We start from the raw sequence: 23,858 nt of genomic DNA, 5'->3' as shown, positions 1-23,858 counted from the left end.
GTTTGGGAAACTTTCTGGCTGAGAGAGCCATGAACGCCACATATTTTAAAATGTAATTTTGTGAGAGCCATACAACGACCCATGTACATTACGCATTATCCAATAAAAATTTGGTGTTGTTCTGGAGGACAGCTGTGATTGGCTCCAGCCACCCGCAACCATGAACATGAGCGGTAGGAAATGAATGGATTGTAATGCATGAGAATGTTTTATATTTTTAATGTTATTTTTTTATTAAAGATTTGTCTGCGAGCCAGATGCAGCCATCAAAAGAGCCACATCTGGCTCGCGAGCCATAGGTTCCCGACCCCTGTCCTATTGGAACACCTATTTTGTATTTTCTCAGCATATATCTGCTACTTAGAATATCTTGTGTTTTGGGCTGAATTATGTCTTCAAAACAAATTTATTAATGTCCTTACTCCCCAGTACCTCAGATTGTGATCAATTTTATTTAAAGATAGGGTCTTTACTGATGTAATCAGGTTAAAATGAGGCCATTAGGATGGGCGTTACTCCAATACAACTGATGTGCTTATATAAAGGAACAATTTGGACACAGAGACTGACATGGAAAGAGTGAAGACTACTGAAGACATAGGAAGTATACCATCTACAAGTCAAGGACAGCCTGAGGCTACCAGAAGCCAGGAGAGAGGCATGAAACAGGTTCTTTCTTAAATCCTAAGAAGAAACCAATCTTGACAACACTTGGACTTCTAACTTTTACCCTCTAGAACTGTAAGGCAATAAATTGTTTAAAACACCCAGTGATAGCAGTCCCAGGAAACTAATAGATCATGTAACTTTGTCAATGGTATTAATTCATTCAAATTTAATTCCATTTAATAAGTGCCTGTACATGAATTCAAGCAAAAGTAGTGATATCTGATAATGATGTATGGTCTTCCCCCTTCTCAAGCTCTCCAAATCTCTTCTTCCCCACTGGGATTAACATTCCATTTATTCATTTGTTCACTGTCCTTCAATCCCTCCAATGTCCTCAGTTTACTGTCTACAAACTTAGACTCCCTGGGCCATCATTATAATTACTTCTTGCATTCTACCAACTACTTCACCCTGTCTTTCTTCATTATTTTCTCCTGGAAAACTTCAACTTTGATTAAATCCCACTTTCTTCCTGAACCCATACAGTTAAATGTGGAGAAAACACACATGGTGAACAATAAAACTTTCATTAACAATTACTAACCTGAGCTACCTGGTTTGGTCATTTCTTCCCTTACAAAGGATTTTATTACTTCTACCTCTTCAAAAATCTAGTATGCCCTCCTCACCCCTTCCAGTTTTTACTCTCAGTTAATGACCTTGCTTCCCGTTTTACAGAGAAGCAATCAAAAGCTGTTTACATGCTACAATTTAGGTATCTACCTGAATCTGTGCTATTGTCCTCACTGGACTCCTTTTACTGTCAATGGGCTGACATGTCCTCAAGGTCATCCCCTCCTCTGGTGCCAGACCCTGGCTATTCTCCCTACTCAGGAGTTGACACTGCCATTGCCTCCCTCTCTCCAGTATCATAAATGTTCCCTGTTTATTCACTTACTAGATATTTCCCATCAACACAGAAATATTTTTTCAATGTTTTTGTATTTTTTAAAAAAGAACCTGTTTTTTTCCCATTGTTTGTTTTTCTGTTTTTGTTTTTTTAGGTGAGAGGAGGGGAGATAGTTAGGTAGATTCCCACATGCTCCTGGACCAGGATCCACCCGGTAACCCCCTCTGGGCCGATGCTTGAGTGTCGAGCTATTTTTAGCTCCTGAGGCTGATCTGCTTGGACCAACTGAGCTATCTTCAGTGCCTGGAGCCATGCCTGAACCAAATGAGCCACTAGCTGTGGGAGGGGAAGAGGAAGAGAAGGGGGAGAGGAAAGGGGTGAGAAGAAGATGGTCACTTCTCCTTATGCCTGGACTGGGAATCGAACCCAGAACTTCCATATACTGGGCCAATGCTCTATCCACTGAACAACCTGCTGGAGTCAAGAACCTGTTCTGGCATACACTTTTTCAGCTGCCATTCCATTTCTCAGATCTTTATAGAAAAATGAATTGAAAAAGTTGTCTTTATGTTTTTCTCCAGTTTCTCTGTTTATTCTCTTTTGAAGTCTCTTCATTCAGTCTTTGCTCCCCAGCACTCCACAAACACTTATTCTGTGAAGGTCACACTATTGATCTCCTGACTGTAAGTCCATTGGTCAATTTGCAATCTTACAGCTTACTTGACTTATCAGAAGCATTCGACACGATGGTTGCTTCCTAATCATTGAAATACCTTTTTCCCCTTTGAGTTCAAGATCCCTTATTTACCTTCTTTCCCCTCTATCTCAATATTTACTCCATCTCCATATCCATTGATGCTTTTTTTTTTTTTATTTTGCAAACCTCTAAATGTTGGCATGGCCCAAGACTAAGTCTGGAATTCTTTTCTACCATAGCTAATTCCATTCTCCAGGTAGTGTCATTCAAAATCATGGTTTGAAATATTTAAATACTGATCATCCTTATTTTATATTTCAGTTTTTACCCCTCTTCTAAATGCCACATTGAGGTGCCCACTCAACACTTCCACTTAGGTGTCCTCAAGTTTACCATAGAAAAAAAACAAACTCCAGGTCTTGTGTTTCTCAAGTATTTTTAAATTCTAGCAATAGCTCCTTCATAGTACATGACAATTTCTTTATCCAAAAACTAAAATTGACCTATAACTTGTATTTCATAATTAATCCATCAGAAGTAAGGGATGTTAACATACCTTTAAAAAGACATATAATACTCAGTGACTTCTCCCACCTTTATCACTCACTCTATTGTTCATCATCTTCTACCTGGTTTTTGCAGTAGCCTCTTAATTGGTTTCCACACTTCTGCCCTTGACACTAGAGTTTCACCCAAGCAGCCCTGCTGATAGACTGATTTTACTTTTTAAAGTAGCTTAATTGATATATTATTCACATACCATAGAATTCACCCACTTAAAGGGTACAATTTTATGGTTTTTAGTATATTTACAGAGTTGTACAACTGTCAGCACAATAAATTTTAGGACATTTTCATTGTGCTCCAGAAGAAAGCTTATACCCATTAATAGTCACTTCTTATATCATTCTTACCTCCTCTGCACACACACACACCCATCCCTATGCAACTACCAATCTAGTTTCTGTTTCTTATAGATATGCCTATCTTGAACATTTCATATAATCAGAATTATATAATATGTGATCCTTTGTGACTAGCTTCTTTCACATAGCATAATGTTCTTCTATGTTATAGCATATTTAAGTATTTCTTTTCTTTTTATTACCAGATATAATTCTACTGTATAGATAGAAAAAAATAGGGGACCAAAAAACAAGCATATACTCTAGTACCTTCAGTCTTTTGTATAGTGCATTTTCACCAATGTAAATAAAAGTTGGTTTTACATCTCATTTGCATAATTAACAACTTTCTTTGACTTGTCATTTGCTTTTTTGATGTTCTTGTTTAATAAAAGAAACAAATGCTTCTTTTTATTTATCACTTCACATGCATTTTGAAATATTCTCTAATTTTTGTGAGCAGTATATTGCATTTTATTCATCTAATCATCAGTTAATGGACATTTGTGTTGTTTCCACTCTTGGCTATTATGAATAATGCTGCTTGTATACATTTGTATACAAGTTTTTCGGTGGACATGTATTTTCATTTCTCCTGAGTATATTGGTAGGAGTATAATTGTTGAATCACATGATAACTCTATGTTTAACCTTTTGAGGAACTGCCAGATTGTTTTCCAAAGCACCTGTATCATTTTACATTCCTACTAGCAATGTATGAGGGCTCCAATTTTCCAATCCTTGCTAACACTTGTTATTATCTGGCTTTGTTTATAGCTATCTAGTTAGTTTAATCTTTCATTAGACAGAAAATGTAAGTGCCCAAGTAGCTCATCATTCACAGTAAAATCCAAAGTCCTTACAACAGCTTTTAAGGTCCTATATGATTTGCTATCCCCCTTCTTAACTCAACTTTCTTACCATCCACTTCTTCTTTTTCATTTGTTCATTCTGCTCAGTTTAGTCACATATCCTTTTCAGTTACTGTTCCTGTGCCTAATATGTGTTCCCTCTGGATAGCCACCTGACTTGTTCCCTCACATCGTTTCGGTCTCTGTTCAATTGTCACCTTGTCAGTGAGATATTTCCTGAGCACTCGTTAGCTCCTAGCCCTCCCTAGAGCCCTCCCCTTAGACATCACAGCCAGCAAATGAAAGCATTTTGGGCCAGGGAGCCCTTTCGATGGGTACCTCAAACCACACAAATGTGGAAGCCCATACTTCTTTCAGATAAAATCTACACTACCTATGGCCTCACAAACCTTGATACTTAAAAACTTTAAGTATATATTTTTACTCTGGATTTTTAAAAATTCTCTGAGGATAAAGGTCATATTTTAAAAGATATGGTGGGGTTCAAATGGCTACTGCATAGGCCATTAACATTTAACCTATATAACATTGCCACGGGAGAGTTGGTATTGAAAAATTGGCTTTATTTGTTTCCAAGGTCCCCAAAAGATGGCGACTTGTTACTATCTGAAATAACAAAAAAATGATGGGCTTGGGCATGCATATGTGTGTGGGGTGCTCAGAAGGCAAAGGTTCTAATTTCCGCCTTGTCACTGAGTTACTGTGTGACTCTAAGTAAATCACTTAACCTTTCTGAGCATATTTTCCCTATTTGTAAAACAAGGGGGTTGAACTACATGAACTTTGAGGTCTCCTTTAGCCTTGACATTTTATCTTCTGTCATACTTTTCACTTAATGAGATATTAACTCTGGCTTCATTTTAAGCCTTAGGGTCCTGGGAACTGGCAGCTATCAGCAAAGTATCTCCAAATGCAATCTGAATCCAGTGGAGCTTAATATATTTTTGTATTTGGGCTTCAGGAGATCAAGCTTTGAGTTGGCAATATGGTGAATTCAGTTACTATTTTTGACAGTGGTTGGATTTATTAAATGATACACTGCATCTGGCAGCGTTGCTGACGAATCAGGGAACAAGGACAGAGTTAAGGATTTCAAAATAGTTGAAGGGCCTTAAAAGATCGATCCTAATGAGCACAGTAGATTCTTTTAAGAACCACAGGGTTTGTCTTGCAAAACCCTCATTATGTAGAATGAACTACTTAGAGACAGAGAGGCAGGTGGTATGAAGGCAGAAGAGTTAGGAGGGGAGAATGTGAGAAGGGACAGGAATCAAATGAGCTAAAACAGGCAAAAGGACTGTTACTCTGCTCTTAATAGATCAGTTCATTTCTTACTAGTGTGTGTTTGGTGGAAGTGAAGGAAAATAATGTTTATGAAATTGTAAGGGTAGGAAAGATTGGTGGGTGATAGGTATTTATGTTGCCTTTGGAAATAAACAGAAAAACCTATTAAGGACAAGTAAAAATCAGAGCAATTAGCACTAATGTGATGACACATTCTAAAATTGGCTTTCTATGTGATAGCGTCACCCTGTGTGATTGTTTGACATGCCTTAGGGCCACCTTAGCCCTTATTGGGCCAAGTTAGGGAGATGTGGGGTTGCAGCTGAAGCTTATAAATGGGATGGCTGGCCCTAGACCACAACACTGCAGAGAGAATGAAGGGCCTTGCAGAAAGTGGGGGCATAGGCTCGAACTTCTACCTTAGCAACTGGCGGTGTCCCCATGGTCCTGCTGATGTCACGTGCTTCTAGTACATTTATACATCAGAGTAACCGGGACTCCTTCGGCTTGTGATTCTCCATACATGGCTCTGAGTGTGTGATCCTAGCCTGTAAATGCAAGAAAGACCTTTTAGTTCAGAGGTGATCTGTGGGTTTCATGTTGAGTATCACCACTGATGAATTAGCAGTAGTTTCCTGGAGCACTTTGTTTAGAAGGAGTCTAAGTTTTCTATCTAAGTTCAGGAGACAAGAATATTTTCATGGATTGGTAATGTCTCCCATGAGTGAGAAGGATGAACTGTTTGTGGTAGCTATGTACTGTATTTTCCCAATTTTATAAAGGAAGTTGAACTACAAGAGGTAAAATAACCTGCTTGAGCTAGACAGCTGCCAAAAACCCTAGTCTCTTTTCTCTGAGGCCCAAAGTGATTACATCTTGCTCTGCTGGGGTCTACTTTTACAAAGGCCTCTGTTCCACAGGATATTCACAAATATGGAGGAAATGTGGAGGTAGAAATGACTGGCATGTGACAACACACATACGCCCCACATTGAGCCATATTACAAACTTTGCTTTTGATCTGGCTCAGCGAGGACCAAAATAGCCCTATCTGATTTCCTTGTCTGTGAAAGCTGCAATGCTGTGGAGGCAATGGGAACTCTGTTCTTTGAGCCTTCTTAAAGTATTCCTTATTTTATAGAGACACATGAAATATTTACAGTTCCCTCAAAATTTTTTTTTTTTTTAAAGGTTGGGGACCACTGTGATCAGGCACGTTTTTCCTCATTTAATTTTATTTATTTATTTTTTTTAAGGAATCTATTTTTTTTATTAATTTTATTTATTCATTTTTAGAGGGGAGAGAGAGGGAGAGGGAGAGAGAGAGAGGGAGAGAGAGAAACAGAGAGAGAGAAGGGGGAGGAGCTGGAAGCATCAACTTCCACATGCGCCTTGACCAGGCAAGCCCAGGGTTTCGAACCGGCGACCTCAGCATTTCCAGGTCGACGCTTTATCCACTGCACCACCACAGGTCAGGCCTTCCTTCAAATATTTTACCTCATAACTTACAATTTGGGGCCTTTACCCTTTGGAATTCTAAGTATCTGCTTTTCTCCTAAAAGTGAAGTTGCTAATCTAGTCTTTATTTTAGGTTTTCATTTTATTATGAGGGTTAGTGTCCAATGGGGTCTCTAATTGTTGTGTTGGTTAAATATGAGTCTGGAAAGAGCAAGAATAGAAGACAAAGGGAAAGATCTGAGCAAGAGTATGTAGATAGACTTATGGGGGTGGGTATGAAGAGTGATCTTTGTATGGTAGGTTAACCTCCACCTGATAGCACCAACCCAAAAACCAGTGCTAGCAACCAAATATCTCTTTACTGGGGAATCTTGGGTTTTGGCCAATAAATTAGCTGGATTATAATTTGGGTTTTAGTTTATTTGTTTCATAAAGAACTTCCTTGACCACCTTAACTAACGGTTTTCCCTTCTACTCTATCACAGCACCTTGTTTCATTGCCCCCATTGATTTTTTTTTTTAATAAATTTTTATTAATGGTAATGGGATGACATTAATAAATCAGGGTACATATATTCAAAGAAAACATGTCTAGGTTATTTTGTCATCAAATTATGTTGCAAACCCCTCGCCCAAAGTCAGATTGTCCTCCGTCACCCTCTATCTAGTTCTCTGTGCCCCTCCCCCTCCCCCTAACTCTCTCCCTCCCTCCCTTCCATGTCCTCCCTCCCCCCCCCACCCTTGGTAACCACCACACTCTTGTCCATGTCTCTTAGTTTCATTTTTATGTTCCACCAATGTATGGAATCATGTAGTTCTTGTTTTTTTCTGATTTGCTTATTTCACTCCTTATAATGTTATCAAGATCCCACCATTTTGCTGTAAATGATCTGATGTCATCATTTCTTATGGCTGAGTAGTATTCCATAGTGTATATGTGCCACATCTTCTTTATCCAGTCTTCTATTGAAGGGCTTTTTGGTTGTTTCCATGTCTTGGCCACTGTGAACAGTGCTGCAATGAACATGGGGCTACATGTGTCTTCACGTATCAATGTTTCTGAGGTTTTGGGGTATATACTCAGTAGAGGGATTGCTGGGTCATAAGGTAGTTCTATTTGCAGTTTTTTGAGGAACCACCATACTTTCCTCCATAATGGTTGTACTACTTTACAGTCCCACCAACAGTGAATGAGGGTTCCTTTTTCTCCACAGCCTCTCCAACATTTGCTATTACCCGTCTTGTTGATAATAGCTAATCTAACAGGAGTGAGGTGGTATCTCATTGTAGTTTTGATTTGCATTTCTCTAATAACTAATGAAGCTGAGCATCTTTTCATATATCTGTTGGCCATTTGTATCTCTTCCTGGGAGAAGTGTCTGTTCATGTCCTCCTCCCATTTTTTTATTGGATTGTTTGTTTGTTTGTTGTTGAGTTTTATGAGTTCTTTGTAAATTTTGGATATTAGGCCCTTATCTGAGCTGTCGTTTGAAAATATCAGTTCCCATATAGTTGGCTGTCTGTTTATTTTGATATCAGTTTCTCTTGCTGAGCAAAAACTTTTAATTCTGATGTAGTCCCATTCATTTATCTTTGCCTTCACTTCTCTTGCCATTGGAGTCAAGTTCATAAAATGTTCTTTAAAACCCAGGTCCATGATTTTAGTACCTATGTCTTCTTCTATGTACTTTATTGTTTCAGGTCTTATATTTAGGTCTTTGATCCATTTTGAATTAATTTTAGTACACGGGGACAGGCTGTAGTCGAGTTTCATTCTTTTGCATGTGGCTTTCCAGTTTTCCCAACACCATTTGTTGAAGAGGCTTTCTTTTCTCCATTGTGTGTTGTTGGCCCCTTTATCAAAGATTATTTGACCATATATATGTGGTTTTATTTCTGGGCTTTCTATTCTGTTCCATTGGTCTGAGTGTCTATTTTTTTGCCAATACCATGCTGTTTTGATTATCGTGGCCCTATAATAGAGTTTAAAGTCAGGTATTGTAATGCCCCCAGCTTCATTCTTTTTCCTTAGGATTGTTTTGGCTATTCGGGGTTTTTTATAGTTCCATATAAATCTGATGATTTTTTGTTCCATTTCTTTAAAAAATCTCATAGGGATTTTGATGGGAATTGCATTAAATTTGTATATTGCTTTGGGTAATATGGCCATTTTGATTATATTTATTCTTCCTATCCAAGAACAAGGAATATTTTTTCATCTCATTGTATCTTTTTCGATTTCCCTTAACAATGTTTTGTAATTTTCATTATATAGGTCCTTTACGTTCTTTGTTATGTTTATTCCTAGGTATTTTATTTTTTTGTTGCAATCGTGAAGGGGATTATTTTTTTGAGTTCGTTTTCTAATATTTCATTGTTGGCATATAGAAAGGCTATGGACTTTTGTATGTTAATTTTGTATCCTGCGACCTTACTGTATTGGTTTATTGTTTCTAATAATCTTTTTGTGGAGTCCTTCGGGTTTTCGATGTATAGGATCATATCATCAGCAAAAAGTGATAGCTTTACTTCTTCTTTTCTGATATGGATGCCTTTTATTTCTTTGTCTTGTCTGATTGCTCTGGCCAGAACTTCTAGCACCACGTTGAATAAGAGTGGAGAGAGTGGACAACCCTGTCTTGTTCCTGATTTAAGGTAGAAAGTCCTCAGTTTTATGCCGTTTAATAGGATGTTGGCTGATGGTTTATCATATATGGCCTTTATCATGTTGAGATATTTTCCTTCTATACCCATTTTGTTGAGAGTCTTAAACATAAAATTGTGTTGTATTTTATCAAAAGCCTTTTCTGCATCTATTGATAAGATCATGTGGTTTTTGTTCTTTGTTTTGTTGATATGGTGTATTACGTTAACCGTTTTGCGTATGTTGAACCATCCTTGAGATTCTGGGATGAATCCCACTTGATCATGATGTATTATTTTTTTAATATGTTGTTGTATTCGGTTTGCCAGTATTTTGTTTAGTATTTTAGCATCTGTATTCATTAGAGATATTGGTCTGTAGTTTTCTTTCTTTGTGCCATCCTTGCCAGGTTTTGGTATGAGGGTTATGTTGGCCTCATAAAATGTGTTTGGAAGTATTGCTTCTTCTTCAATTTTTTGGAAGACTTTGAGTAGAATAGGAACCAAGTCTTCTTTGAATGTTTGATAGAATTCACTAGTATAACCGTCTGGGCCTGGACTTTTATTTTTGGTGAGATTTTTAATAGTTTTTTCTATTTCCTCCCTCCTGATTGGTCTGTTTAGGCTTTCTGCTTCTTCATGACTCAGTCTAGGAAGGTTGTATTGTTCTAGGAATTTATCCATTTCTTCTAGATTGTTGTATTTGGTGGCATATAATTTTTCATAGTATTCTACAATAATTCTTTGTATTTCTATGATGTCTGTGGTGATCTCTCCTCTTTCATTTTGGATTTTATTTATTTGAGTCCTGTGTCTTTTTTCCTTGGTGAGTCTTGCCAAGGGTTTGTCAATTTTGTTGATCTTTTCAAAGAACCAGCTCCTTGTTTTATTGATTTTTTCTATAGTTTTTCTGTTCTCTATTTCATTTATTTCTGCTCTGATTTTTATTATCTCCTTTCTTCGGCTGGTTTTGGGTTGTCTTTGTTCTTCTTTTTCTAGTTCCTTAAGGTGTGAAGTTAAGTGGTTTACTTCGGCTCTCTCTTGTTTGTTCATATAGGCCTGAAGTGATAGGAACTTTCCTCTTATTACTGCTTTTGCTGCATCCCAGAGATTCTGATATGTCGTATTTTCATTTTCATTTGTCTGTATATATCTTTTGATTTCTGCACTTATTTCTTCTTTAACCCATTCATTTTTTAGAAGTATGTTGTTTAGTTTCCACATTTTTGTGGGTTTTTCCCCCTCTTTTTTGCAGTTGAATTCTAGTTTCAAGGCTTTATGATCAGAAAATATGCTTGGTACAATTTCAATTTTTCTAAATTTGCTGATATTGTCTTTGTGGCCCAACATATGGTCAATTCTTGAGAATGTTCCATGTACACTAGAGAAAAATGTATACTCTGTCGCTTTGGGATGAAGTGTCCTGTAGATGTCTATCATATCCAGGTGTTCTAGTATTTCGTTTAAGGCCACTATATCTTTATTGATTCTCTGTTTGGATGACCGATCTAGAGCCGTCAGCGGTGTATTGAGGTCTCCAAGTATGATTGTATTTTTGTTAGTTTTTGTTTTAAGGTCAATAAGTAGCTGTCTTATATATTTTGGTGCTCCTTGGTTTGGTGCATATATATTAAGGATTGTTATGTCTTCTTGATTCAACTTCCCCTTAATCATTATGAAATGACCATTTTTGTCTCTGAGTACTTTTTCTGTCTTGTAGTCAGCATTATTAGATATGAGTATTGCTACACCTGCTTTTTTTTGGGTGTTGTTTGCTTGGAGTATTGTTTTCCAGCCTTTCACTTTGAATTTGTTTTTATCCTTGTTGCTTAGATGTGTTTCTTGTAGGCAGCATATAGTTGGATTTTCTTTTTTAATCCATTCTGCTACTCTGTGTGTTTTTATTGGTAAGTTTAATCCATTTACATTTAGTGTAATTATTGACACTTGTGGGTTCCCTACTGCCATTTTATAAATTGCTTTCTGTTAGTTTTGTATCTAGTTTGATTCTTCTCTTTTGTTTTACTATCATTTGTTTTTGTTTGTTTGTGTTCCATACTTCTTTCCTCTGTTGCTACCTTTTTTAAGTCAAGTGTTTTTGTGGTGGTTTTTTTAAGGGTGGTTACCATTAAGTAATGAAAAGGGTACCTACCATATTCATTGTAGTACCCTATCTTATAAGTATTTCTGCACTTCATCATCCTTTGCTACTGTTAATCTCCATCCTCTCCCCCCTTTTTTTCCTTTGTTGTCACAGTTTAAGTTTGGTTTTATTGTGTTCTTGGTGGAGCTGTTACTTGTGGTGTTGTTTTATTTTGTTCTTTGAATCTGGTTGGAAAACCCCCCTTAGTATTTCCTGGAGTGGGGGCTTTCTGTTGATAAATTCTCTCATCTTTTCTGTATTTGTGAATGTTTTTATATCTCCTTCATACTTGAAGGATAGCTTTGATGGGTATAGTATTCTTGGCTGAAAGTTCCTCTCTTTCAGGGCTTTAAATATTGGGGTCCACTCTCTTCTAGCTTGTAGAATTTCTGCTGAGAAATCTGATGATAATCTAATAGGCCTTCCTTTATATGTTGTACTCTTCTTTTCCCTGGCTGCCTTGAGAATTTTTTCTTTGTCATTGGTTTGTGTCATCTTTATTATGATGTGCCTTGGAGTGGGTTTGTTGGGGTTAAGAAAACTTGGTGTTCTGTTTGCTTCTTGAATTTGAGGCTTTAGTTCCTTCCACAGGCTTGGGAAGTTCTCGTCTATTATTCTCCATTCCATTTTCTTTCTCTTCTCCCTCTGATATACCTATTATTCTTATGTTATTCTTTCTGATGGAGTCAGACAATTCCTGTAGGGCTTTCTCGTTTTTTATTATTTTTGAGTCTCTTTCTTCTTCTCTCTGTTGTGCCTCAAGTTGTTTGTCTTCTATTTCACTAATCCTATCTTCAATCTGGGCTGTTCTGTTAGCTAAGCTTGTTACCTCGTTTTTCAGCTCGTGAATTGAGTTTTTCATTTCTGTTTGATTTGTTTTTATAGTTTCAATTTCCTTGGTAATATATTCTTTGTGTTCATTGAGTTGTTTTCTGATCTCCCTATATTGCCTTTCTGTGTTTTCTTGTATATCTCTGAGTATTTTTAAGATTTCTATTTTAAATTCTCTGTCATTTAGCTCCAAGGCTTCCAATATGTTAAGTCTTTTCTCCATAGATTTTTCCACATCTATTTGTGTTACCTCTCTTTCTTTTGTATCCATAATATTCGATTTCCTCTTTCTTATCGGCATCTGAGGGTGGTCTTATTGATAGCACTAATTAGAATTAATAAAGAGTAAAAAGAAAAAAAAAAAAAGGGTAAAACACCCCACAAAAAAAACAGTAATAATTTATTATTTCCCCCTTTTTTTCTCTCTTCTCTTTCCCTCCTCTCCCCTCCTCAGGGAAATATCGTGCCTATAATGGAGGGCCTGATTTGGGGTGAAGAGTTCAAGGGGCAAAAAAAGGGAGTAGGGACCTACTAAATGCAAAAAAAAAAAAAAAAAAAAAAGGAAGAAAATCTTAGACAAGCATAAGATGATTTGCTTGTAAGTGATGGTCAACTAAGAGATATAATGAGAGGGATAAGAGGGAATCAGAAAAAAGGACCAAAAAAGAATAATAAAGAAGAAAAAATAAAAATAATAAGTAAAAATCTGTTGTATTAAGTGGAGCGAAGACTAAATACAATGGAGACCTTGGGTTGGGAGGACCCAAAATGCCACAAAAATAAACAAACAAGAGAAAAAATATATAAAAACAAAAGCAAAAAAGAGAAATAAAGCCAAAAAAAAGCCTTGAGTCCCAAATTAACTAATTTGTTTGTGATTGAGGATTATATGGGAGGAAAGTAAAATGAGAAAAGAAAAAACAAATAGAAAGGAAAAAATAAGAAAAAGAGAAAAACGAAGGAAGAAATAAAATAGGAGGAGAAAAAAACAAAATAAAGCAAGACAAAAAAAAAAACAAAAGAGGAGAGAGTGAGAGTTAAGTGTTTTGGAGTATAACCTTAAAGGAGGGTGAGGATGAAGAAGAAAAATAAAATGCAACACTCATGGGTAGTGTAGTTCAAGAAAGGGGAAGCATAAGATGGGCAGAGAATAGAAGGACCGAGGTGGAGGAAATAAAGGCAAAAAGATAGCAGAAACAAACAACAACAACAAAAAATTAGTGGATCAAGTTGTAAAGTCTGTGGGTTTTTCTTGATTTTGAGAGGTTAACTTCTTCCTTTTTCTTTTCTCTCCCTCTTCCTAGTCGGTGACTCTGTACCCCAGGCTCTGCCCCTGTGTCACTCTTAGGTAGGGATTTGCAGTTGATGGGATTCTATGGCAATGTCATATAATTGGCTTTAGTCTTGCTGGAAGTAAAGGCTTGTTGGCGTTTGCAGGGTCCAACGATGAGAGAGTTTGCTTTCCTGGATTCTCTCTCCTAGTCCCCCCTTTCTGAATTAGCAGCCTGGTGATCCAGCTATAAGGCTGCAACTGCTTCTGCCTGGGGAGTAAGAGGCTCAAAGAGCTGGGAAATCCCCACTCTATCCCCACTCAGTGCAAGGCTTTGGGAAAGGCTCTGAGAGTCAGGGCCTCCAGTGTAATCATGCGGGGGTGGGAGTCAATTGTTGTCAAGGTGACTGTTCAGCACCTATCATTTAGTTGGACCTCTCAACCCAGGCTTTCCACACTTTGTAGCCTGTTTTTGCAGGGAAGAAGAGGCACTAGTCTCTGCTTACGACTAGTGTAGTATAGACCTTATTATCTGCCAAGTCCTTCTTGTTAGCGTTTATCCCTGAATATGGAGGCTCTATCAATCAGAAGTTGCCCCCGCCCCTTTAGCGAGAGGCACTAAAAAATATCACGCCTCTTGTCTTGGATCGCTGAACTGAGAGAGGTCTTATCAATTAGAACCGAGGGTGCGCAGATTTTATGGGTTAAGCTAATTTCAGTGATTGGGTCGCAGCTGTGTTTCCGAAGGTATTTTAAGCTGCCTGCGCGCGCCCCTCCCCCAATGCTTGATTGTTAGCTTGAATGGCTGGGTGAGGTGCCCCGCCCACGGAGAGAATCTCCCAAGCCTCTCCCGCTCGCCCTGCCGCTGGCGGCTGGACCGCACCAGGCGCAGGATAATGGAGCCCCCTGGGTGTGCGGGCCAGTAGGGTGCCCTGGGCGCGTGGAATGCCCAAGGCACGCGCGCGAATGGGGCGCTCCGGGCACCGGTGGCCGGCGACCCCCACTCGCAGTGTGCGGGCCGCTGGGAACGTCAGCGGTGCTCAACCGGACCGGGCGCGCGCGGTGGCTCGTGGCGGCCGCTCGCGGTGGCGGTTCGCGGGGGTTCGCGGCAGCTCGCGGGGGCTCGCGGCGGCTCGCGGTCGGCCGCTCGCTGCGGCTTGCGGTTCCCAAGTATATGGGCTGACTCACCGCAGGCGCACTCCCTGGCGGCTTGAATGAGCGTCGCTGCGGTAGCTTCCTCCACACCCTCGTCTCTCAGATTCAAGTGATAACAGTCCTTTTGCTTTCAGTTTGTGTGGAACTCCGGAATGCTCCGAGGATAAATTTTTCTGTTTCTAGTTGATAAATTTGTTGTGATTTAGGGGAGAGCTGTCGGACGCGCTTCTCACAGCGCCATTTCCGTGACGTCACCCGCCCCCATTGTTTTTATGTGCTATTTATTGTATTATTGTCTGTCTTTGAATTGCCTCTAACTAATGGAGAGGGACATCTTTGTCTTAATCACTATGCTGAGAACAATTTCTTATACAGCGTATGCACTCAATATATATATATATATATATATATATATATATATATATTTGTTGAATGAAAGAATTAGGTTCAGTAAGTTTAAGTAACTTTTGCCCAAGGTCACACAGCTAATAAATGTTATAGCTGGCCTTTTGATCCAAGCTCCAGAGTTACTTTGTCTAAGACTGTTCACATTTGTGAGCCTTAGTTTCTTTATCTGTAGCTAGGAATAATACTATTATCTATCTCTGGGTTATTTTGGGGATAAAAGGAATTAACATAAACAAATATTTAGAATAATGCCTGGTATATTTTGGCATGGTAGAAATGTTTACTACTATAAGGAGTGGAATAGGATTTTGACTTGGGTCTGACTGGGTCTTAAGATTTGGTGGAGACTCTAAGTGGCATTTTTGAGGGACCTGAGAACTTTCAGGAGAGGAACAGTCACTGGTGGGTATTAGATGTAAAGCTACTTTCATAACCTCACGAATCTTTGTGTATTGAGTGATAGGCACTATGAGAAACTAAAAAAAGAAAACTACAATGTGGTTCTGTCCTCAAATGGCGCTATGCATATAGCCACATCATGGAGGCATGGATCTTTGGGAGCAGTGCTGAGGCAGGAAGGGCTCTTCTCCAGGACTGAGAACAGCTATAGCCCTGTGACAGCTGCCGCCACATTCACACTAATGACACAGTTACCCAATTCAGATGTATGGAAACACTTATAGAAATCCTGTGAAACCTCCTTGGATATTGACTGCAATGTCATTTTGACTTACGTCATTGAATTTGTCTTCTCCTGAGAAGCAACTAAGGGCAGCTTCCATGTGACCCTTTTCCTGACACACTGTAGACTTAACTTCTGGACTTTTAACTGCCAAGGACCTCAAACACTGTCTTGGGTAGAATTTCTTGGCCAGGACTACTTGAGTTTATACCTCTGGCTGATGGAAGCACAGGCCACATTTTAATTCCTGATATTGAAAACTTTCCCTAAACTCCTCCTGGGTAAATTGTATTGAACTTTCCTGGTAGTTTGTGCCAGCATTGTTCACTGAATGCTTTAGTGAGTGCTGAGCTTATATTTATTGCATGATTTCACTGTAAGTTTTCCTGTTTGGGTTGAACACCAACAACCAAGGAAAATAGCAAGGTCTGCTATGCCTGATTTTTATGTTCATTTATTGCTACAGCCAGAACACATTCTGAATTTCTGACGGAGGGAGATTATTTTATATAGGATGCTAGGAGAGTCATTGTTTCACTAATTTAGAAATTTTGTTTTCTCTAATGTGGACATGTGTGAAATACTTTTACCCAGCAGTTCTTTTCACTTGTTCTTTTCCCCTGACAGTGGAGTATCAACTCCTCTTTTGCTCTTGGTCTCAGAAAAGGTTATATCATATGTATAACCATATACATATACATCATATTATGTATACATATGATTAAAACAACTGTTGTTTTAATCATATGTATACATAATACCTATTAGTACTAATGGAATGTATTCTTTCATTGGTACATAATTACCAATGGCATGCAATCAAAACATGTGTTCATGTTCAATGATTGCTGAAGAATTTGTTCTTGAGCAAAATATGGTCTCTAGTCACTTCTGTCTTTTGCTCTGATAAATTTTCATTACACATCTTAATCGTCATATTTCTTTTTACTCTCTGCTTAAAAAATGAATTAATGCAGTAAAAATTTAGATGACAAGCATTTTTAGTTTGAAACATCTCCTTGCGCCAAAACCCATTGTTGCATTTTTACATTAAAAATATTTTTTCCTTGGTTGGATAGCTCAGTTTGTTAGAGCATCATCCTGAAGTATAGTAGTTGCTAGTTCGATCCCCACTCAGGGCACGTATAGGAACAGCTCAATGTTCCTCTCCCTCTCTCTCTCTCTCTCTCTCTCTCTCTCTCTCTCCCTTCCTCTCTTTTTGAAATCAATCAATAAAAATTAATATATATATATATTTTTTACATAATCCATTAGCAGTTCAAAGTGATTCTGTGTTTGGCATGCATGGGGTGTGAACCATAAAAATTTTAGTTTCAAATATTCTTTTGCTATGTTTTGTGGAAAAAAATTTCCTTTATCAAGAAATTGCCCAGGTTTAAGAATAATAGTTCAGCATTTGTCCAGACAGTCAATGTAATTTCAGAAAATGTATGGGTCTCATAAATGTTAATCTTTTGAATACACAGAAAGGAGAAATTAAAATTGAAAGAACACCTACATACATCAGAGTAATGGCAGCATGAGAGATACCCTTGATCTCTCCCCTTGATATTTCAACAAATTGAAAACCTATAATACAGCAAAAGAACCCCAGCTGGGTGCGCTAGCTTGCCTGAAAGATCTGTGCACTAAATGGACTGAAGGTTGAGAAGGACAGTGTAAGATAAGACACACTCGTGGTTTGTTCTGGAGAGGAGAGAAACCTGGACTGTTTGTGTTTTTGTCTGCTGGAGTTCCAGAGAAGGGAGAAACCTTGAATGACTGCATCTTCTTCTGCTAGGAGGAGCAGTGAGATTGAGGTGCAATGGGGGAGTTACTAAACTAAAGTGGCAGTGGAACAAGGGGTCACAGCCAGTATTTTATGGTCTGCTGGCAGCTGCACTCTGCTCAGAGACAGAGAAAAACAAACTGTGGCCCCTTAGCCTCCCAGAACCCACCTTCATCCTTTATAGGGTATGGAAATTGGTAGAGACATACCGCACAACTAGTTCTCAGAGCCACTATTTCCCCTGAGGAACAGAAGTGCTCTATGTTTGGTCCCCTGCTCTGTTGAGATGGGAGGAAGTGTACCTGAGGCCTGAGATCACTATTACTAAAACTGTAAAGGCCTCAGAACACTCCCCACCCATCATTTTTTTTTTTACTTTTTAATTTATTTATTTATTTATTCATTTTTAGAGAGGAGAGAGAGAGAGAGAGGAGAGAGAGATAGAGAGAGAGAAGGGGGGAGGAGCTGGAAGCATCAACTCCCATATGTGCCTTGACCAGGCAAGCCCAGGGTTTTGAACCGGCGACCTCAGCATTTCCAGGTCGACGCTTTATCCACTGCGCCACCACAGGTCAGGCCCCACCCATCATTTTGACTGCAGTCCCACCTACATCATTGCAACAGCAGTTTCTCAGCTAAGGCCAGGCCAGTCTGGGAATTTTACAGAACTAAAACTTGTAACACAGCACCACCTTCGGAAAAAGACCAGGAAAACCTCTCAAAACTGATTTTTTTCCTTTTAAATTTTATCTTTAATTTTTATATTTCTTATTTTTATTTTTAGCAGATATTGTGTTTGTCTTTGATTATTGCTCTTTGATTTTTTTGGTTTATCTTTTTTATTTCTCATTATTTTAAATCTTTTTCTATTTTTATTGTATTTTTAATTTTTTAGTTGTATTTTTGTTAGATTTCTTAATAATATCACTTTCTAATACCATCAGGGAAAAAGAAAACAAATACTATGGCTACACAAGAAAGAAACATAATTTAGAAAGAAAGTGAAAAATCTCCAGAAAACAATCTCTACCACATGGAAATGTTGGAGTTAAACAATAGAGAATTAAAAACTAAAGTTCTGAAAATACTCAATAAGATGTAAGAAAACACTGATTGGTGATTTAATTAGCCCCAAAAAAACTAATTAATGAACAAAATGAGTACTTCACCAAAGAGACTGAAACTTAAAAAAAAAGAGATGAAGAACTCAATACATGAATTTAAAACAAAGTTAGAAAATTTAGATAATAGAACAGGCCAGATAGAGGGGAGAATCAGTGATAGGTATCTAGTGATGACTCAGAGAGGAGAGAGACTCACAAATCGAAAAATAATGATAGAGGTCTACCTGAATTGTTGGACTCCATCAGACCCACTTGAGAGGATGGAGTTCAGAGGAGTACCTTGGAACAGTCCTGTTTTCAGTGGCTTTGTCCACAGCAGAAACCATAACCTTCTTTGTCATTCCCCTTAACTCACCAGGAGGGGTCCAGACCAAGTATATAGACAATACAGACCTGGGAATGAAAATACTGCAGAAAAAGGGTATAAACACTTTCTTTGTGTTGAGAGTTAATGCCCATGAGAAATATGTATGTACGCCAGAGTAGAAAATAATGAGGCAATATATTTCCTTAAACAGATTCAGTTGATCATCACTGGGGCACTGGGAAGTGGGGACAGTCTGAGGGGTGCCTTCTGTTGTCGACTCTGGCTGCTCCTCACCAACCAGAAGGGTGCTTTCTTCCAGGCAATTATTTCTGGGATGACTGGAGATTTCGATCAACCGATCAAGCTTTTATAGAAGCCACTTTCCCTGATTATGTCCCCGATCTTTAAGTCAGGGAGAGATTTTCCTCAGCATGGCTTAACAGCCTCAAATTTTCAATTAATTTCTCTCTCCCCACCTCTTGCATTTTGCATTACTCTCAGTCGAGGAGCTCCAGTGTTCATAGACTCAGTGAACTTCCCACAGGAGGGTATGTGTGTGTGTGTGTGTGTGTGTGTATAAGTTTGTGTGTGTGTAAGTGTGTTTTAAAGGCATAAAGTCTCTTTATGGTCTTCTCTGAATGAAGAATGCTCTGTGAAAAAGCGGAGGGACTTATGAGCAGGAAGCTGAATGAACAGGGAGAATGGAGAAGAGGACATACTGTGGGGTGTAGGAGTCTGATCCCTGGGGTGGTTGGATTCAGGACAACCCCTAGCGGTATGCAGAAAAAGGCAGGATCAGTTTTTTCAAATGCAGGAGGCATATCTCTACTTCAAAATACACTGATGAACATTTTAAATTTTAATGGCTATGCATCTATTTCAGTGTGATTTATTCCATGGAAATGATTGCTTTTCTTTTAAAATAAAATTACTTGCATAGTATATGTGACTTAAATAAAAATGTTAAGTAAATATTAGTTCAGATGTGATGTGGAAGGTGGAAATTGAATGCCTTAAGATTAGGAGACATGGGAATAAATTTTAAAATCTGAGAGGCAGAGAGAAAATTCAACTTATGCCTCTTACTAAATGTGTACCTGTCAGAAAATTACTTAATATTTCAGTGCCTTAGTTTTTTCATCTGTAAAATGGGTATGTAAAATCTACCTTTCAGCACTCTTGTGGGTTATAGAGATTTATTTGTTTACTCATGTATTCATTCAATCATTAAATATTTATTGAGCATCTACTACATGCTACTTATTATCTGGGCACAGGGAATATAGCAGTGATCCTAACAATGTCCCAGTCCTCAGGGAGCTCCTATTTTAATGGTGGTGGAGGAGAGGGACAGACAATAGATAGTAATGTAAGATACTGTCAAGTTTTAAGAGAAATAGTGCAGAATAAAGGAGAGGTTATAGCAAAGCCTCTGAAACAGGATTGTGTTAGGTGCATTTGAGGAAAAGCAAGGTGGAAGTGGATGGATTTAGAGGAGAAAAGGAAGAAACAAGGTAGAATAATAGCTAGCTAGTCAGATGCCAGAGTAGGGTAGACACTGGGACTTATTTTAGCTGTGATGAGACGAGGCATGAACAATATATTGTATCTATTCATAATGTCAAATTCAATTAATACTTGAACAGCTATTGACCTAGTGCCCAAGTGCCCAATATGCACAGAGCCCTACCTTAGGCTCCCAGGATTTGGGTGCACTAAGATAAGCAGACAGAGGAGCCCATGTTCTTGTTGGAGAAAGAGCAGTCTAATCAGTTAATATCTAACATTCATTAAGTACTTGCTATGTGTCAGGCATAGTTTTACATGTTTTCCTTTAATGCTGTAGCACATGGAGGCCTTAGAAACAAAAATATATTATCAATTATTCCCATTTTGCAGATGAGGAAGCTAGGGCACAGAGAAGCTTCCTACTATACATGTTATTACATTCACCTTTCAAAGAAAGGGGAGTAAAACAGATGTGCTCCCTCTGAGGTTCAAAGAACAGTGAGAATGTAGAGCAAACATTACCCCAGAGAAAGGTGACAGCCAAGGGACTGAGGGTGCTCTGGAGTGAGCCTGCCACCTACTCTCTGTGATGGTAGCCACACTGCCTCTCCCTTCTGTGCTTCTGTTTCCTCATTCATGAAGTGGGATCAGTAGAGTATTTGTCTCGTAGGATAGTCGTGAGGGTGGAATGAGACAGTGCACAGGAGATACTTTTGCACAGAGTCTGTCACATAACAAATGTCTCTCAAGTCTTAGGGATTCAAGTCTAGGTACTGAGGACACTGGACCTGGACCTAAAAGAATGGATAATGAGAAGCAAATAAAGACAAATTAGTTTCAGGTTGATAGAGAACATCTCAGGAAATTAACAGAGTTTTGAAAGTTTATAGTATGACTGGGTGGTGGGTAAGGGTGTAGTGGACAATTCTATAAATTCTATTAATCTGTGACATTGAGGAGACCTTGATTGCCATCCTAAGCAAAGTTCACTTTTGTATACAAAGTACAGGGAAGCTTTGATTCTTTGAGCACTGGAGAGCCTATGATCTGATCTGTGTTCTCATAGATGTACCCAGCAGCAGCACAAGGACAATATTGTATGGCCCAAGTGATAAATGCTGAAAGTGTGAACTACTTCAGTAGGGAAAGGGTAGAAAGGAAAGGTGAGGGAAGAGACACTTCAGACACTTCAGAGATGGATTCTACAGGATTTGGGACCTGATTTCACCATCTCCTTACACACACACACACACACACACACACACACACACACACAGCAAGAGAAATCTTGCTTCATTTTACCTGTCCTCTTTCTGTCCCCAGAGATGAATCTACTTATAGCTCCTTAGTTTTCCCATCTGTTAAGTGGGGAAAATAAAACCAGAATCTCATAGCTCCCAATGGGATAGAGTCATATTTTACTTTAGTACTGAGAATCCTGTGGAAATGCAGACTGGTTTCATTGCTCCTGCTAATAAAGGACTGTCTTCCTACCAGAATACAGCACCAACAACTTGCATTTTCTGAGTATCAGAAAGAGATGGCTTGGGTTTGAGCTATTCACTCACTTACGATCTGAGATTATTCTAAAAGACTTCGCAGCTTAGTCTAATTGGGTAATTGGGATGTTTCCAGATGAAATTCGACTTGTATTTTTAAAAAACGCTTTGAAGAACTGGTTGCCATGGCAGTTCTGCTGACAAGATCCTTCAACTGGCTCCCACTGAGCAGCAATAAAGGGCTTCTGTTTTTTCTAAGTTTCAGATTACCCCACCTGAACATCCCTGGAAGGAAGAAAGGTATGAACTGGGAGGAATCAGTAAAGTCCTTCCCCAGCTCTTCCTGATGGGGGAAGAGATTCTCAGCAGGGGAGGAGATTTTTCATTACCTTAGTGGGAAGATCTAGTCCTAGGAGAGGCTAGGCTGGTGCGAAGCGACTTCTCAGACCACGTCACCCCGGGCAGCTGGGAGTTGAGGAAGAGAGCACTGTGCTTCTGCCACGGTGTAAACTGGATGCCTGTTTTAGCATATCAGTACTAATTCCTTCATATCTGAGGACAAATAGGTGTTTGGCAAAGAGAATTGTCTTTATTTGAAGAAATAACATGGTTTTAAAAATTAATATTTATATTTTTTATAGGGTTACTCTTTTAAATTTAAGAAAACCTTTCTTCTAACTCAGTTTTCAACCTACTGGACAGTAATTTTTACCCATCGTCCTTAAACTTTTTGTGCCCCAGTGTTTATTATAAGAATGTGAAACATCTTCCCCAGATGCAGTATTTTTGGCTTCATTATAGGTTTTTCTAGTTCCTCTTTAGTCATGTCAATATTTACCTTGGACAATGCTTTGTACCCTTTTGTTTATAATTCCAGAATTCTCCAAGACAAACTGATTATTCACAACTCGCTGGCCTGGGTTACAATTTAAACATACCTTATGTTGATGTTTTTAAGAGTACAAATCCCTCAAACTTTCCTCTACTCATAGAGAGGCATGATTTGTAACCTTCCATACTCATTTTGTGCTCTGTAATTTTTTCTCCTTTCAGGTATCTTCTAAGTATGTCTCTTTTTTGTTGTTGTTGTTGAGCATGCTCTTAAAACATTAGTAAGCAAAATTTTTCTTATTGTCTTCTTTAAAATTCCAGGATTTGTCTGTCTGCCAAGGATGCATTGACAACACTGTCTTATACCTACATTTTTTGAACACTTCCATTGTTTTTCTAAAGAGCAGCCTATTCATGTTTTCCCACTCCATCTTGGTGAATTTTTGACTGCTGATGTGGAGAACATGGGACCCCTATCTTTGTTGTCTAAAAATTTAGTTTAAAACCCCCAATGAGTAGAAGGAGGCCGTCATGGCCAAATAGACTTCATAAATCTGTAGCACATTTTTCTTGAGTAGTTCATTTATATCAAGCTAGTCTTTTTTCCTTAATTGGTCAGGATTTTAAGTATCAGTTCTTTATATAATTTCAGTTGTAGAGGATTTAAAATTTACTTAGCATTTCACAAACATTATTACATTTGATTCTTCTAACAATTTTGTGAGGAAGACTCAGAAGAGTCAAGTAAACTGTTGATCAGGAATAGAGATTAAGACACTGTTTTTGCCCTCTGGGACATTTATATTAATAAGTGATTTGGTTTTACATATCTTTCTGTTCCTTTCAAACACTGTACTTTTTCTTAAATTAAGGACATTGCATGTGCTGTTTCCTTTGCATGAACTACCCAACTTCTCCCTTTGATAAGCTGA

Source organism: Saccopteryx bilineata, chromosome 9 (genome assembly GCF_036850765.1).
Source record: "Saccopteryx bilineata isolate mSacBil1 chromosome 9, mSacBil1_pri_phased_curated, whole genome shotgun sequence".
NCBI classification, from domain to species: domain Eukaryota; kingdom Metazoa; phylum Chordata; class Mammalia; order Chiroptera; family Emballonuridae; genus Saccopteryx; species Saccopteryx bilineata.
The sequence above is the reverse complement of the archived record's forward strand: the minus strand, read 5'-3'. Positions refer to the sequence as shown.